The sequence below is a fragment of the Cyanistes caeruleus genome, chromosome 18, assembly GCF_971803275.1.
Source record: "Cyanistes caeruleus chromosome 18, bCyaCae1.hap1.1, whole genome shotgun sequence".
Taxonomy (NCBI): domain Eukaryota; kingdom Metazoa; phylum Chordata; class Aves; order Passeriformes; family Paridae; genus Cyanistes; species Cyanistes caeruleus.
This window is the reverse complement of record NC_141718.1, coordinates 7,121,529-7,136,338: the sequence shown is the minus strand read 5'-3', so window position 1 is coordinate 7,136,338 and position 14,810 is coordinate 7,121,529. Positions and strand designations below refer to the sequence as shown.

Genomic DNA, 14,810 nt, shown 5'->3' with positions numbered 1-14,810 from the left:
AGTCCTGTATGTCAATGAGCATTAGAGTACTAATGAACATCAGCAGCTTGCAAAACTTCACTGTATCTTTCAATCCCTCAATATCTGGCTCATATTTTATATCCTGGCTTTCTAGTGATGGTGCTGCTTTACAGAGTTTTTTCCCTCCCCATCTGACTGCTGCCTAACAAGAAGCCTTTAACAGCTGATACACACCACTGTAGCCTCCTTGCAATAGGTTTGCACTAAAGCTTTTGCTTCTGCAGATGAACTTCACCGATTGCCACACTCCAGGATGGCTGAAAAACTGCACATAAAGCCCCAATAACCCCACCATAAGAATCATACAGGACTTGGACTTCAGGTGAACTTTAGCTAAAAAAACACAAAATACCCAAACCCACACCCACTCATGACAAAACCAATATTACATATTTAGTAATGTTGCCTGGTATCAGTACAGCCAGTGTAACAACTGGACCACAGCTGCAGGGAACAAAGAATCACTGAGTACTGCAGACAGGGTCAAGAATGGGTAGCAGCCTTTACAAATTAGAGGACATGCTAATTTTGTTCTGAACAGCTCTTTATACATGTTAAAAACCTGTACCTAACAGCTGCAATGTGTTGCTAGCAATAGTTCTTTTGCTTGTGCATTTGTTTCAGATGTAGCACACCAGGAAGAAAAGATCACTGGGAACAACAGAGTTTCAGCGTGTGGTTCTCACAGCCATCCCATTCAGCAGCATCTCACCCTGCAGGACTGTGTACAGAGACCAGAACCCACACCCAACCACAAGGGGAACAAGAGAAATGCAGGAGCTTTCTGAGGCAAACACTGGTTTGGAAAAAACTGCACATTCATTTTTCAGTACATCATCACTAAATACATACATAATTAGTATATACACGATTCCATACACCTGCTGGAATTAAATAAAAAAATTAAATAAAAATCTCCAAGGGCAATCAACAGCAGAGTATCACTGGCCTTATACCAAACTTATTTAACAATTACATTTAGAAATTGATGAAAAAACATCAACAGAGCCACAGCTCAGTAGCTATAGCAACCTGCTTAGCTTCTCAGAAAAATCAAATAAGATAACCTGCCCTAAAATAGATGCAAAATAGCTGTCACTGCACATGTGTGGTTTCAGAGACAGAACACAACCATAATTTTTAATTTTTTTTCAAATCACAATGCTCCCTTTTACAGAAATCAAAAAACTAACCTACAGGCAGTGGGTGAGAACTGAGTTTAATTCCTTTACTCTCAGTGTTTTAAAAGCTAAACCATTTATCTCAAAGCTTAATTGTGCCTTTTAACAAATTAGACTTCACTGGAAATCATTATCTGTCTCCCCCCTTCTTGTTACAATTCAAAGGCAGCATCTGTTAAAGAGCAAAAATGAACCATTTTCCCCTCATTACACAAAGAGCAAAAAGTCATCCCAAGTTCACATTACTTTAGAAGGTAATTTCTGCTCATCAGAACGATTTGGTATGTGTTCATTCCTTCACATCCAGTTTTGCAGGCTAATTTCCTCAAATATTTAGATTTAATTTGGTTTGTAACCATTAACTACGATTACAGAAACCACATGTTTCTCTAAGTTGGCATTCCATGCCAGTACCGTTAAAAATATTCTCTGGGTTGTATGTGTTATATTGAGCGATCGTATATTCCTCATAAAGTGTTACAGCAAGACAACCAAAACCCAGCAGTTCCCAGAGCCCCTGCAAGCCACTGGGCTGCTCCACGTTCTGGAGTGCAGCAGAAGCTGGGGCTCAGGGCAGGGAAGGGCTGCTCCAGAGCCAGTGCTCCAGAGGAAGGCTCCCAGCCACAGCCGTACGCCAGGTGAGGAGCTGCAGCCACAGCCCGGCTGGGCCACCGCTCCTTCCAGTGCTCCTCGCCCAGGCCGGGGCCGTGCCAGAGAGGAGAACAGCGACTGGCACAGCGCAGGGACCACCTCTGCAGTGTAAGGATCACCTGTGCAGTGCAGAGACCGCCTCTGCAGCGCAGGGACCACCTCTGCAGTGCAGAGACCGCGTCTGCAGCGCAGGGACCGCCTCTGCAGCGCAGGGACCGCCTCTGCAGTGTAAGGATCACCTGTGCAGCGCAGGGACCGCCTCTGCAGTGCAGGGACTGCCTCTGCAGTGTAAGGATCACCTGTGCAGTGCAGGGACCGCCTCTGCAGTGCAGGGACTGCCTCTGCAGTGCAGGGACCGCCTGTGCAGTGCAGGGACCGCTTCTGCAGCGCAGGGACCTCCTGTGCAGTGTAGGGATCACCTGTGCAGTGCAGGGACCACCTCTGCAGTGTAAGGATCACCTGTGCAGCGCAGGGACCGCCTCTGCAGTGCAGCTGCTCTTTACAAACCATGGCAAAGCCATCCTGCCCCTTCCCAAGGAGCCCTTTCCCTCTGCACCGTGGCTGGCTGTACCCTTCGCAGAACCCCACTCCAGGGACTCTTGCTCCAGCAGCTTTCTGGGAACAACGCTGCTCCAGTTGGGATTAAACCTTCCTGTGCTACAATCAAGACTGCAGAAAGAGAAGGCACAGACATTAATTTTGCACTGCAAGGGACCAAGTCAAGGCAATTAACAATAAAGTATTAATACTGCAAGCCAGTGTTTAATTTGTGGTCTCATTCATAGCAGAAGAAAGAGTTACAAACAAGTCAACTGGAAGCATAAATGGCAGTGGAATTTGAGCTTAATAAAAAAAACCTCACAGAACAGCAAAACCAAGAGAGTTTAGGAGAACTACAATAAACAAAAGCCTTCTATTTTTTAAACAAAAACTTTTAAAGTGTAAACAGTGGCTTCTTGTGATGGACTCCTCCCTTATTCTGCTTGTGTTCATAGAGAAGCAGAATAGATTCTACAGAAAAGCTTTGTCCTGATTTAAAAGTTTGATAACCTGTCTTTACATGTATCTTTGTACAAGTTTATAGACACTTCAGCATTAAGAAGAAAAATAATTAATAGAAATGAGCACAGGTTACACAGAATGCTCTACCTAGTCTAGAAAGCACCTGGATTAACTTTCTGTTTCCAGGAGACATCTTTCCTGTCTCCTAACAAGCATGTTTACCAGCAGGTCACCCAGAAGTCTAAATCTGAGATTTCTGTGCCTTTAACAGAAATAATAGAGCTCACTCCATGAATTTAATTCACTACTCTGAATTTCAAGATTATCAGTATTTAGGAAAAAAAAAAAATTTTAATAAATCCTCTCAATTTCTCTTCCATATGAATTTAGACTTTCTCAATCCTTGACATTCAACATATAATCCTGAAATAAGGAAATACAAAATAATGTAGTACAGATTGCTTCATTCCTTTGGAAACGAAGTTGAAAGAACAGTCAAGCAAAAACTGGAAGTAAACAGAATTTTAGTAAGCCATTTCACTCCACTGGTAAGAGTTTGGGCTTAGTTACCCAACAGTTTGGCTTCCAGTGTGCAGCTTTCCTTTTACTAAAGCAGCATCCACCACTACACCTCATTGTAAAGCTTCAGAGTACTGAAGGATAATCCCTAACAGATAGAAAAGGAGTAATGCTTCAGTTACTGTTACAATATAATCTACATACAGACTTTGCAATTTACCTGCAGAAGCTCCCACCCCATCTTGGATTTCATTAAACACTTTCATTCGGTTCATCCAATTTAAAGAATCACATGAACGTTTGTTGTTCATTTTGACAGCTCATTTTATCATGCCAGACAAACACTAGAAGAATTACGTGGATTCATTTATCAGCATGGAGGCAACAACATCTAATTATTTGCAACTGATTCTCTCTATGCCTGAATTTCCATATCCCAGCTATTCCAGTTGGGTCAGCTGGCTGTTAAAAAGGAAAGGTTGATAGGGCAGACTGGCAGCATTGTCACAGACAAACTGGTAGTTAATGCTAACCTTAAATTAGGCAAAAGCCCTTTCAAAGTCACTGTGAATTTTTAATTAAAATATTAATTTCTCGGGACTCAAGGCACCCATAAAATGCCCACTGTTGGCATTACAGTTGTGAAACTAGCAGAAATCTTCTGGGAGCCTGGTCTCAGCAGAGAAGCAGCTCTTTCTTGCAAAATTCCAGTGGAAGCAAACAGATTGGGGTTTAATGCCGAATAACTCTCTGACAGCAAGGGTCCAGAAACCCCATGGTTTATAATGGACCATTATCTTCTGAGGATGCATAATTGCTATAATCTGCTGGCATCAGCCAGTGTCTTTTTTGATAGAAATCCGGTACTCTCAAAAGAGGCCTTTTCCTGCCTGGCTGTGTTGTGCCTGGAACAGAGGGATATCTTGAAACTCTGAGGGAGTTGTGCAGCCCCTGATTTACCCCACAGGAGCGGGGGCTGTACACTCTGAGCACACAGCCAGCAGCTCCAGAGCTTCCATCAGCACCATTTGTGTGCTGTGCACACACTGCTCCCCTGTGGGAAATCCAGAGGGCTCCAAAAGAGCACTGGGCAGCAGCAAGGAAAGGGAAACACATTTGTAAGAGCAGTGGACATATCTGGGATTTCCAGCTGTCAGGAATTCCACAAACACAGAGGCAAAACCCTCTTTAAGAATGACTTACCACAAGTTTAATTAGCTATTTGTTGGAAGTGAATAATGCTGATAACTGCAGCATTTGAGCATTTTCATGCAACAGTCAGCAAAAACTGTCCTATTTTCATAATGCAAAAAGAAAAAAGAGAGTCCATTTTATTACCAAGGTTAAGATACACTTTCTGCTATATGCAACAGTAAGACTGAGATCAAAAGATAAGGAAAGACTGACTAAAAAGAGGGATTTTTTTTTTTTTTCAGGAGCTGGAGGTGGTACATGTTATCCAAGACTTACATAAGGAGCTCCATGTGACTGTGGCTGTTGCAGAAAAACCCTGCAACCAAATCTGGTTTGAGATAACTTCAAACATTAGCTCTGTATTTGGAACTTTTCAACTACATGTCAAATCAAACAGACTTAATTTCATCAGCACTGAGTGAACACAGGAAGCAACTTCATTTCCCACTCAGATTCTAAACTGTATCTTTGGCAGTTTTTTGGAACTTTGGAAGTTCCCTTCTCTTTAAGAGAAGCATTAGGATTCAGTGACCTTCACTCTGGGAAAACTGTGGGTGGGTTTCCACTTAAACACACAAATCATTTCAAAGCATTCATAATTTTACTTTCCACTTCAGTTTTCCCAGGGGCATGAGAAAAGGGGATTTTTAAGACAAAACTATGCACCCATAATGCTAAGTGATTTCAGCATCTTAAACTGTAGTGATGCGTCAGCTGAAATAAAGATGCACAGCTATAAATTTTAAAGTCTTTAGAGACTTTTGTGCAATCTCCAAAGATCTTTGTGTCCAGAATTTGTGTCCAGAATTCCAGAATACTCACCAGTACTTCTGTAAGCCATGGTTTGGCCCTTTAGTCTTCTGTAAGCAGCTTTACAGGAAAAAACAAAAGTTATTATTATACAAGTCTCAGGAGCATTGATGGAAAAAGGATTAATCTTGATCAAATATGGTTTTTTCCATCCCTCACTTAACACCTCTCAATCAATGTCAACAGTATTGCAATTGACCTAATTGCATGTCAGTCACTCCAACTATTATTTGAAGATTTTTTTCATATATACTTCCTCAAGTGGAGATGTGGGCAAGGTAGTCTTTGGGATTTTTTTTAATGTTAAAAAACACATGATATCAAGCATTCACACTCATGATCAATCTTAGCACCCCAATATACAGATGAGAAAAACAACATAAAGCATTTACTCCTGATCCACTTTCCTTTACTTATCTTAAGTGTTGCAACAGCTGTCTTTATGAAAGCATTTGGAGTCTTCAATACTGACAAATGCCCATGGACTTGCACCTCAAAACCACTTTTGGAAAGCTTTACAGTTAATGAGTTTATGACAAAATCTCAATTATATTAGTAACAAAGTAGCATATTTTGCAGATCCAGATATTAGTGACAGGTGTACAAGAAGAGGCAGTCATACCTAGATACATTTGATATAATCTATTTTTACCAGCTGGGGAAATTTTAAGACCATTATTCCTAAATAAAGAGCACAACCAACCAAGTACAATGACAGTTCAAGTTTTAACATATTTTTCATATGGAGTACTTAATCTGATTGCAATCTTCCTGATTTAATGAGAAGGCTATTTTCTGCAAAACTTAATCTATTTATCAGTTAAATATGATAAGGTTTACAGAAAGTTCTTGTTAGAAACTGCAGAGATAACTAGGCCCTTTATTATTTTACAATAATGTATTTTAACATATTCCACAGCTAAAGACAGATTATCTTATGCTTCATGTTAAAAATAGATTTGTTTGATATTAATCTTTCGTCTGTGCTACAGGACCAATCGTGCTGCTGACCTTGCCATTATTACAATAATATGTCAGTCCTTGGACTTTCTCCCTGCTGAGAGTCCAACTGTGTACACTGGTTTGTTCAAAACATATTGCTGAGAGGAAAAAAACCACACTTTTCCCTCCACAAGATAAGAGATAAATGTCAGTCACTCAATTGTCTGAACAGCATTTCTTCTAGACACATTGTGTAGAATTAAATTTTCAGGCAATTAACATCAGGCATTGGTTGTACCTTCAGCAATTCCTACAGAGTTTTACTCCTTAGAACAGGCAAGGACTTGGCACGGTCTTCTCTCCCAGCTCAGTACAGGCTCTCTCTTAGACAAGCAGATGCATTCTTCGTAATAAATCAGTTTATGTTGTTAAACATATTTGTTTAACTATAATCAGACTATAATTCTTCCTCACCAAAAGAAACCGTTTAACATATTCAAGTTTAGATCAAAAGACCAACTGCAAATTCTCCAGTCACTTGAGGAATATTATCAGAACTTTTCATTTCAAATGCTATTTCAAATCATTTACCCTGTTTTTATAGACATGGAAGACTTTTCAAGATTTTGCACAGAAACCACTGCTCTTGGGTAAGTAAGTATTCATTAACAACTGAAAGTTTGAGGAATTAGTGAAGAGAATTTCTCCATAGTGCAGCAGAACTAAACAGGGCTGGGTTTAATGTGGAATCTACTGCAGATTTGAAAAGCCTACATGTGCTAATCAAGTCCTCTGCTGAACAATATCAAAACACAAAAAGGATGTTTACATCATGCATATTGTGCTTTCTCATTTGAGCTCCTTAGAGGAAGGAATTCATACTTTTTTAAAGACTCTACAGTTTCTTAAAAGAAGGCTTGTATTTCTGGTTAATTTACTGAATATGTGCTCTTACTATGGGAAAGTAAATCTTCTCTGTAAGGACTGGCAAAATAAATCTTACCAGTTGAATTTGCAAATCAGTTTCTTGGTATCAACAGCTTTGTCATGTCAATAAACACAGCACTAAGCCAGGAGCAATGACTATTAGCCACCTCTGCTGTCATTTACTTGAGTATAGCTACATAACTTGCCTAGGACCATCAGGCAAGATTTACACACAGCAGTCAAGAAAAAAAAGGACCTAATGTATAACAGCTGTCATCAGGTAAATGAGGAGAATCCAACATGTCTTGAACCAAAAAACCCAAACCAAACCGAAACAGAGAAACATTCCCTTTTTAATCAAAAGAATATAATCTCTAATCTTAAAAAATTTCAGTAAAGTGGACAGCAAATGTTGGGAAAGTAACTTTGAATTCTGACTTAAAGAGGTGATTTGATGAAAGCTTACTATTTTTCTCCAAATTAATATAGTTAAACACAGCTGCTGGCTCTCAGCTGTGCTCAAATGATGAGTTCCAACAGAGCACTGTCATCCCACCACTGAAATCAGGCATCCCACCTCTGGCAATACAGACCATTGTGATGCTCATGACAAGATGTGAACTGTTTCCTCAACATCATGTCAACAGGTTTTAGCAGGGACGTGTCGAGATCTCACACTGAAACTTTTCTAGCATCTGTTAGAACAAACTTTTGGATTTCAGTCTCCTGTGGCAAATTAAAAGTTAATACATATTCTTCAAGAAAGCCACAGAAGTAAAAAATAATACATTTTAAATATCCTTAATCTGTCAGCAGCAGACAAAGTCAAAATCCATTTTCATCTAGAAATGTCTCTCAGATTCTGTAAGTACCATACTATGCACTATATAAGCTATGGTACCTGTCACATCAAGAGCCGGTATTAATATTCATGCAATTCCTTACTTTTATGTTCCAGTGGTGTTGCCTTGAAGGCAGATGGATTAAAACACATCGGTATCTTGAATAAAGCCTTCTCCACAGGCAGAGGGTAGTACCACTACTTAGGACGTGGTGCTAAAGCAACATGCTATGTCCTACAGAGAAGATAAAAATGCTGAGCCAATGCCGTGAATCTCATCATTTATGTGTACAAAGACAAGCTCAGCACAGTTCTCACTAATGCAATGAGTTCTTTTGAATTTGATTAAATCCTCTGGAAGAGTTAGCAGTTTGCTTACTTCAAGTGCAGAGCACTACCGTAGACACGTGGTATCATGAAATACTGAAATGGAAAGATGAAAAGAATAGGGGCAAACACAGTGTGCTAGGAAAAGCTGTCTTCCCAAGACGTGTATAAGTGCTATAAAGATATGTTTATTTCCAAAGTTGTGTGATCAGATTTCTAATTCTTCAATAAAGGCAAGGCTTAGCACGACTTGCAAGAGGGGCACAAATCAAATTTAAAAAAAAAAGACACTTAATAAAAATACTTAAAAGTTTTGGGCATTTGTATCTGAAAATGAAGAAAGGAGTAGGCCAGGTTGCTTCTTTTTTTAGCGATTAAAGCAGAAAACCAACAATGTAATAAAGTAAATTGAACTTGAATGTTTTTAACCATTATAAAGCCGTACTTCAGATGGGGGAAACCTGAAACAGACTTGCACAGAAAAGAGACCGATAAGCTGTAAAGTAAGTCTGCTAAGGAGAGGGAAATGCCCTCCTGAAGAAACCAGAGTTTCTGGGTTCTGTCTCAGATAATTCATCTTCAGATTAATGACTGTACCAGAAAAGATGGAACTGCGGCAAGACACCTAAGGGACTGTTCCAGGGTACAATCAAATTTAGATTGGCTTATGAATATACAGAGAGTAAACTTCTTGTATCTACAACCCACACACATTACTGAAGAATTCCAATTATTTCATGCTTCTACAGCTCTCTCCAAGATCTGAGCTGTGAATGTTAAGGAGAAAAAACCCTAACTTTGGCTGCCAGATGGATGGGTCATGCTGTACTGATACCCTGGGTGCTCCTGACAATCTCCCTGTTCTGTCTACCTGCTCCTTAACAACTATTTCCTCCAAGTCAAATGCAGCCAGGTATTTAAGTGAGTTCTCTATTTCACAAAGGTAACTGTCCATCTGCTCATATAGCTGAGTAACTTGACTGTAATACCTGCTACGAATGCGGTTTTATTGTTACTGCACCAGAGAGAAGTGACAAAAGATCTTTGGCAGTGCTATTCAAACCACACATCTGAGCAACAATAATTATATTCAGAATAATAATTTGAGACTGGAGAGCCAGTATCAGACTGCCCCACTGGTATCAGAAGAATGCAAACATATGTGAAATACCTAATTTCTACTAAATGAAGTTTTTTTTATTTACTGTCTTTATTTTTGGTCAGAAACGGCCATCAGTTCAGGAGATCTGAAATATTGATTGAGTTTATTCCATAGGAAATCAAAGCAGCACTGCTGCTGCAGCTGACCACCCATAAATCCACACAATTTGCAGCAATACCACATTGAATTTCTTTACCATATTGTTCTGTGTGTTTACAAGTCAGAAGTGGCCACTTTCCCAAGATGAGAAGGTCCAGGTCAGTGAAGTGTCTAACCCAGAGGAGCAGAGCTCCTTATCACCACTGCTCCCTCCACACAAATCAAAGTGAAACCCTGTCAGTACAAGCCAGACACGTCAGCACTGTGTAAGGATTTCACTCCAGTGCTGGCTGTCAGCCACCGTGCCAGAATGGAAAACATGCTAAACCTTTTTATTCTAGTAATACCATTGTGGACTCTTCCTGATGCACAAACATCCAACTAATTATGGCTATAGCACACAACAACAATGAAAGACAATTTACAGAGCTGGTTTATTTATCCTTAAATTCCTCCGTTTATTTGGAAAGGAAATTGGAATTTACATTGTCAGCTACATTTTCTAAAAACAGTATATTGCATCAAGTGTGTTCTGTACATTAAATAAACAATTTAATGTACAAGTGTTCAATTTATTTTTAATGAATTCACTGTTCAGGGGCCAAAGGCCTCTTTTTAGAAATTAGAATTGTATAGATAAAATGCATACAGAAATATCATGCTATTTACTCAGTTAAAGGCTGGAGTAACTTTTGAACACCTATTATTAAAAAACTATGTACCTTATAGCAATTTTCCACTGTGCACTAGAAATGTCAAATGCACTGGCAAAATCAGAACATCTGTCCTATGGAAATACAACTTAAAATAAATTAATACTCCATATCCTGCCTTTTTGTGAGTTAAAAGGAATATAAAATAGTGTCAGTATTCTTTGAATGGAATAAAAACATGGAAGTATTTTATGATGCAATAATACATACTGCAGAAACAGTCACCTGGAGTTTTAGACTGAGAAATTCAGTGAACTGGTGGCATTTCAGTGGGTTAATTAATTATGTACCTAAATCTCATCTGTTGTTACTGGAACTAGAGTACATACCTGGACTTAGACAGACTTCAACAAAGGAGTATCCTTACACAAGTACAAGAATATCAAACCCGAAGTGCTCACCTATACCCTATATACACCTTCCTGAGACAGGACTGCTTCCAAAATCTGTACTGAGTAAACTGCCACAGAATCATAAGGTAACACCTGAAACGTCCTCATGTAACTTCTCATGTTTACACAAGCACAAATCTGAAAGCAGAACTTGTTTCTTAGACCTTACCAAGACACGAAAATATTCCCAGAAGACCTCTTGCAGCATACGGCTGGATGTGTGCTCTGGCAAAACATCATCTTGCTGCCACTGGAACTTCCACCAGAGATTTCACTCCCCTAATTGGGATACACAAGCAAACCACACCCTTCCTGCTCATTCAGTAGAGCAATTCCTTTGTTCAGCTGAAGGGTCCTTACCCTACCAGCCACATCCAGGAATCCTCATCCCAGCCCTGGGGTGAGAGCAGAAGGAAGCACAGCTATGCAAACAGTAGGCGAACAGAGGTATCTCTGCACTGCCCGCCCGGCCCAAGGCTCGGAGCAACCGGAGCACAGCAGCCAACCTCTGCCACCTGCTCAGGACAGACACAGGCACACCTCAAAAGAAGCAAGAATTCCCCTTGGTTCCCACTGAGAGGGGAGGGGAAGGCCTAATTGCTGGTACAAAACACCCTGAGGCTTTGTTGCCAGCACCTTGCCCTGAGCAAGAGCAAGCCCTGTGTAGCAAGTAATTAATACCCTAAGGAAAACTGCAGTGGACTCCATCACAGTTCTGCTCTGCATTTCCCTCATTAACACCAACTTCCACTGACTTTCAGAGAGCGGATGAGTAGATCCAATATTCCCATGTTAGAAAGAGACAAAGAACTAATAGAAATTTCTCAATCACGCCTGGCTAGACATAAAGAAGAGCTGCCCAGATAAACTTAAGACCCAGGTCATCTAGCCAAGATAAGATGCTTTTGGATTACAGCACTATGCCTGAAAGAGTTACACAAAAGCCAAATGGCACTTGTTTGATTTTAACTAAGTTTCACAGAAAACCATTCAAACAATTATATTTGCATTGGATTACAGCTGCTTCAAAAACTGAGGAACGATTAGACATGTGCAATTTTAGCAGATCACTAACAAATAATATGGACACTGTGCAAGGTGGGAGTTTCTAAAAAAAGGCCAAAGCCTGACCTTTACTGATTCAGGAAGTTTTCTGAGAATTCTAAACCACATTAAGATGAGTGCAACCCAAGAGTTTTCAGTATCTTCAATATAATACGTAAGATTAGCACTAGATCTCCACTGCTCAGTGAGACAACACAACAGTGTTTATGAACTCATGGGCTGACACAGGGACTCCTAGGTTAGGTCTGGTCCAGAGACAGCAGATGAAAGATTAAATCATGAACATGTAACACACTTGTACAGAAGGTAAACCACACCTAGTGGTCTGAGTAACTTCTCCTTAAAACCTGCTGCTTCAGTTTAAGCATAAGGAGCTATATAATTGCTATGGCATATCAGACTATGGCAAATATTACATAAAATCATATATGGACATTTCTAACCAAATTAAGTTGTTATTGCAGTAAAAATGAAAGATGAATGTATTTTCTACAAAAGCTTTTATACTACTTGGCAATTTTGTTCAGGAAATATCCAAAAAAGTGCCTGCAATGTGTACAATTATGTGTCTTATTGAAAAAATGTTAACTCCATTGCAGCTGTGAGCACATCCAAAGCATTTATTACATAACAAATCCCTGAGTTCTGTTACATAACAAATCCCTGAATCCCAATCACATTAGTTACGTACTATGCATACTTTTTCCACATAATTGCACACCTGACACTTGAAAAATCTGGCTGGACATTTTTATCTTATAGCCCTCTTTATTCAAAAACACATATTGAACTTTACATTAAAAAATGCACTTATGTTTCCTTACTTCCTGTTTTTTGCTATGCATAAGTTATATTTACTTCTGAATCTGCTGTGTAGATTAGGTCAGTTATGACATTAATATATACATACTCTTATATATATGTAATTAATGCATTCCAGAGACAAAGATCTTAGCATAAGATATCTTCTGAATCTGCTGAAACAGTGAGCCAATTACAAATATTACATATGTAAAAATAAGCATACACACACACACTTTCACCATGACAGATACCTTTATAAATGACGAGTATCAAGAGGCCCATCCTTTCCTGCTGTTTACCCAGTATCACTTAACATCTTACTATTTCTCTTTTCAGAATCTAATATTCTAATCCTCAGAATCTAATACTCTCTAATACTCAAAAATATAAATTTTTATGTCATTTTAAGGACATGACCTGATCCTCAATGTCATCTGGGATAGGAATATACACTAGTGATCTTTTAAAAGAAAAACTGGGTTTGGAAATAATGTCATCAGTTATGTCACAAAGTCATAATCGGAGGACCAGCTTCAATAACATCCCAGGCACCACAAAATTGGATGCCATGAATCACACTGTAGCTTACTGCATAATCAGATCATCATTCATCAAAATCATGTAATATAAACTTAGGCCATAACTTAAGAACTGCAGCAGATCTCCTTGACCAACAGCCAGTGTGACCTTCAGAACAGGGTTAGAAAATCATGAGACAAACACACACACAAACCAATTTCTGAAGCAGGTGGCTATAAACAGATGAAAAGAACACTGAAAATCGAAACACTAAGTTATGCAAGAACACTTTATATTTAAAACATCATTAAGTTGATTTATTTATTCAACAGGAGAAATTAATATCTGATTTGCTTTTCTTTCCTGTGAAATGTAATAAACACACACATATTCATTCTTGAAAATAATTATAAAGAAGGTAAAGGAAAAAGCAAGGTGCTAATTACAGGTTGAGGAATTCAAGTATTTATACACAACCACAGAACTCCAGAAATTAAGCCTGCTATATCAGTCAAGATCGAGGAAGAGTCAAACCTATGTGCAAAGTTACGTTCCATGTACTGTTACACTCATAGCCATGGTCTGGATAGCAGAACCTTACATTTCTCTGTCAGGGACAGAGAGCGACTGAGATGGAGATACATATTTATAAAACCATCCAGCTCTTAAAAGCAGCTACCACATCTGAGGGCTTCTATCAGGAAGCTACTGAGCACCTATTTTAAGTCAGTAAAAATCCTTAGTTATCAACGGTCTACAGCTTATTGTATCATGCCTGAGTATTCAGAGACTGGTTCCCCACCTTCTCTTCCCTTATGCATACCCAAAGAATACAGCATGTTCAACTAAGGCATAAAATAAAGCTGAAAATGCCTACAATTCCCTGAAGGAGTAGAAAGATACAGCACAATTTGGCAGCTGTCCAATTCAGGAACAAAAGATGTGCTTGAATTAAATACCCAATTCAAACACTGTTAAACTTCAGGAAAGTTTCAGTCCTATCTATACAACTTCAATGTAGTCAGTGGCCTTATGATTTAAACATGATTTAATTCTAAGATCGGCTTATCTGCAGACAGCTTCAAAGTAGTGGGAATCAGTAATTTAATACTACCTTTAAAAAAAGAGACAAATTTGCCTCTAAAGTCATTGCATAATCCAGTGCTCAAAAAAGGAAGAGAAACCACACTTCTGTTACATAATTAAAACAATACTGTAATCTAATTTCTCTGTGATTTTAGTATGACACTAGTAAAAGACCAAGAGGCAGCCATTCAGACACATGGCATTCTTACCAAAGCCCTTTCCCCAGGCCTTCAGAGTTTATTTTTATGTAAATCTGCAAAGAAAACTAAGCTCTATAGTACACATGGGAAAAAAGACAAAGATTCGACTAATTCAGTAAAATTCAGAATGCATGTAGTAGAGAACTGATTACAAGTTTTAGTTGGTAGCAAATACTACATGCAAAATAATGAAGCGAGTGGATGTTAAACCTTAAATTGCACTGATTACAGGAGGTGTATTTTTCTAAATACTTCAGTGGTTAAATATAAATTGTACTTCTTCAAATAAATGTCACATTTTAGGATGTGAGGGTTCTGTTCATTGTCCTCTTCTCTCTAAAGGTAATATTATAAA

At 38.9% G+C, this 14,810-nt stretch overlaps 1 protein-coding gene and 1 long non-coding RNA gene across 41 annotated transcripts in view; both read right to left on the bottom strand.

The window, feature by feature from the left end:
- Positions 1-14,810, bottom strand: part of ARVCF (ARVCF delta catenin family member) — a 249,348-nt gene that overhangs the window by 194,728 nt on the left and 39,810 nt on the right. The gene's annotated exons all lie outside the window — the stretch shown is intronic.
- On the bottom strand, positions 1,159-5,438 carry LOC147649902 (uncharacterized). Its single transcript, XR_015277794.1, has 2 exons — positions 5,391-5,438; positions 1,159-4,667 (listed from the first exon to the last, which is right to left on the bottom strand). It is a non-coding gene; the product is annotated as an uncharacterized LOC147649902 (long non-coding RNA).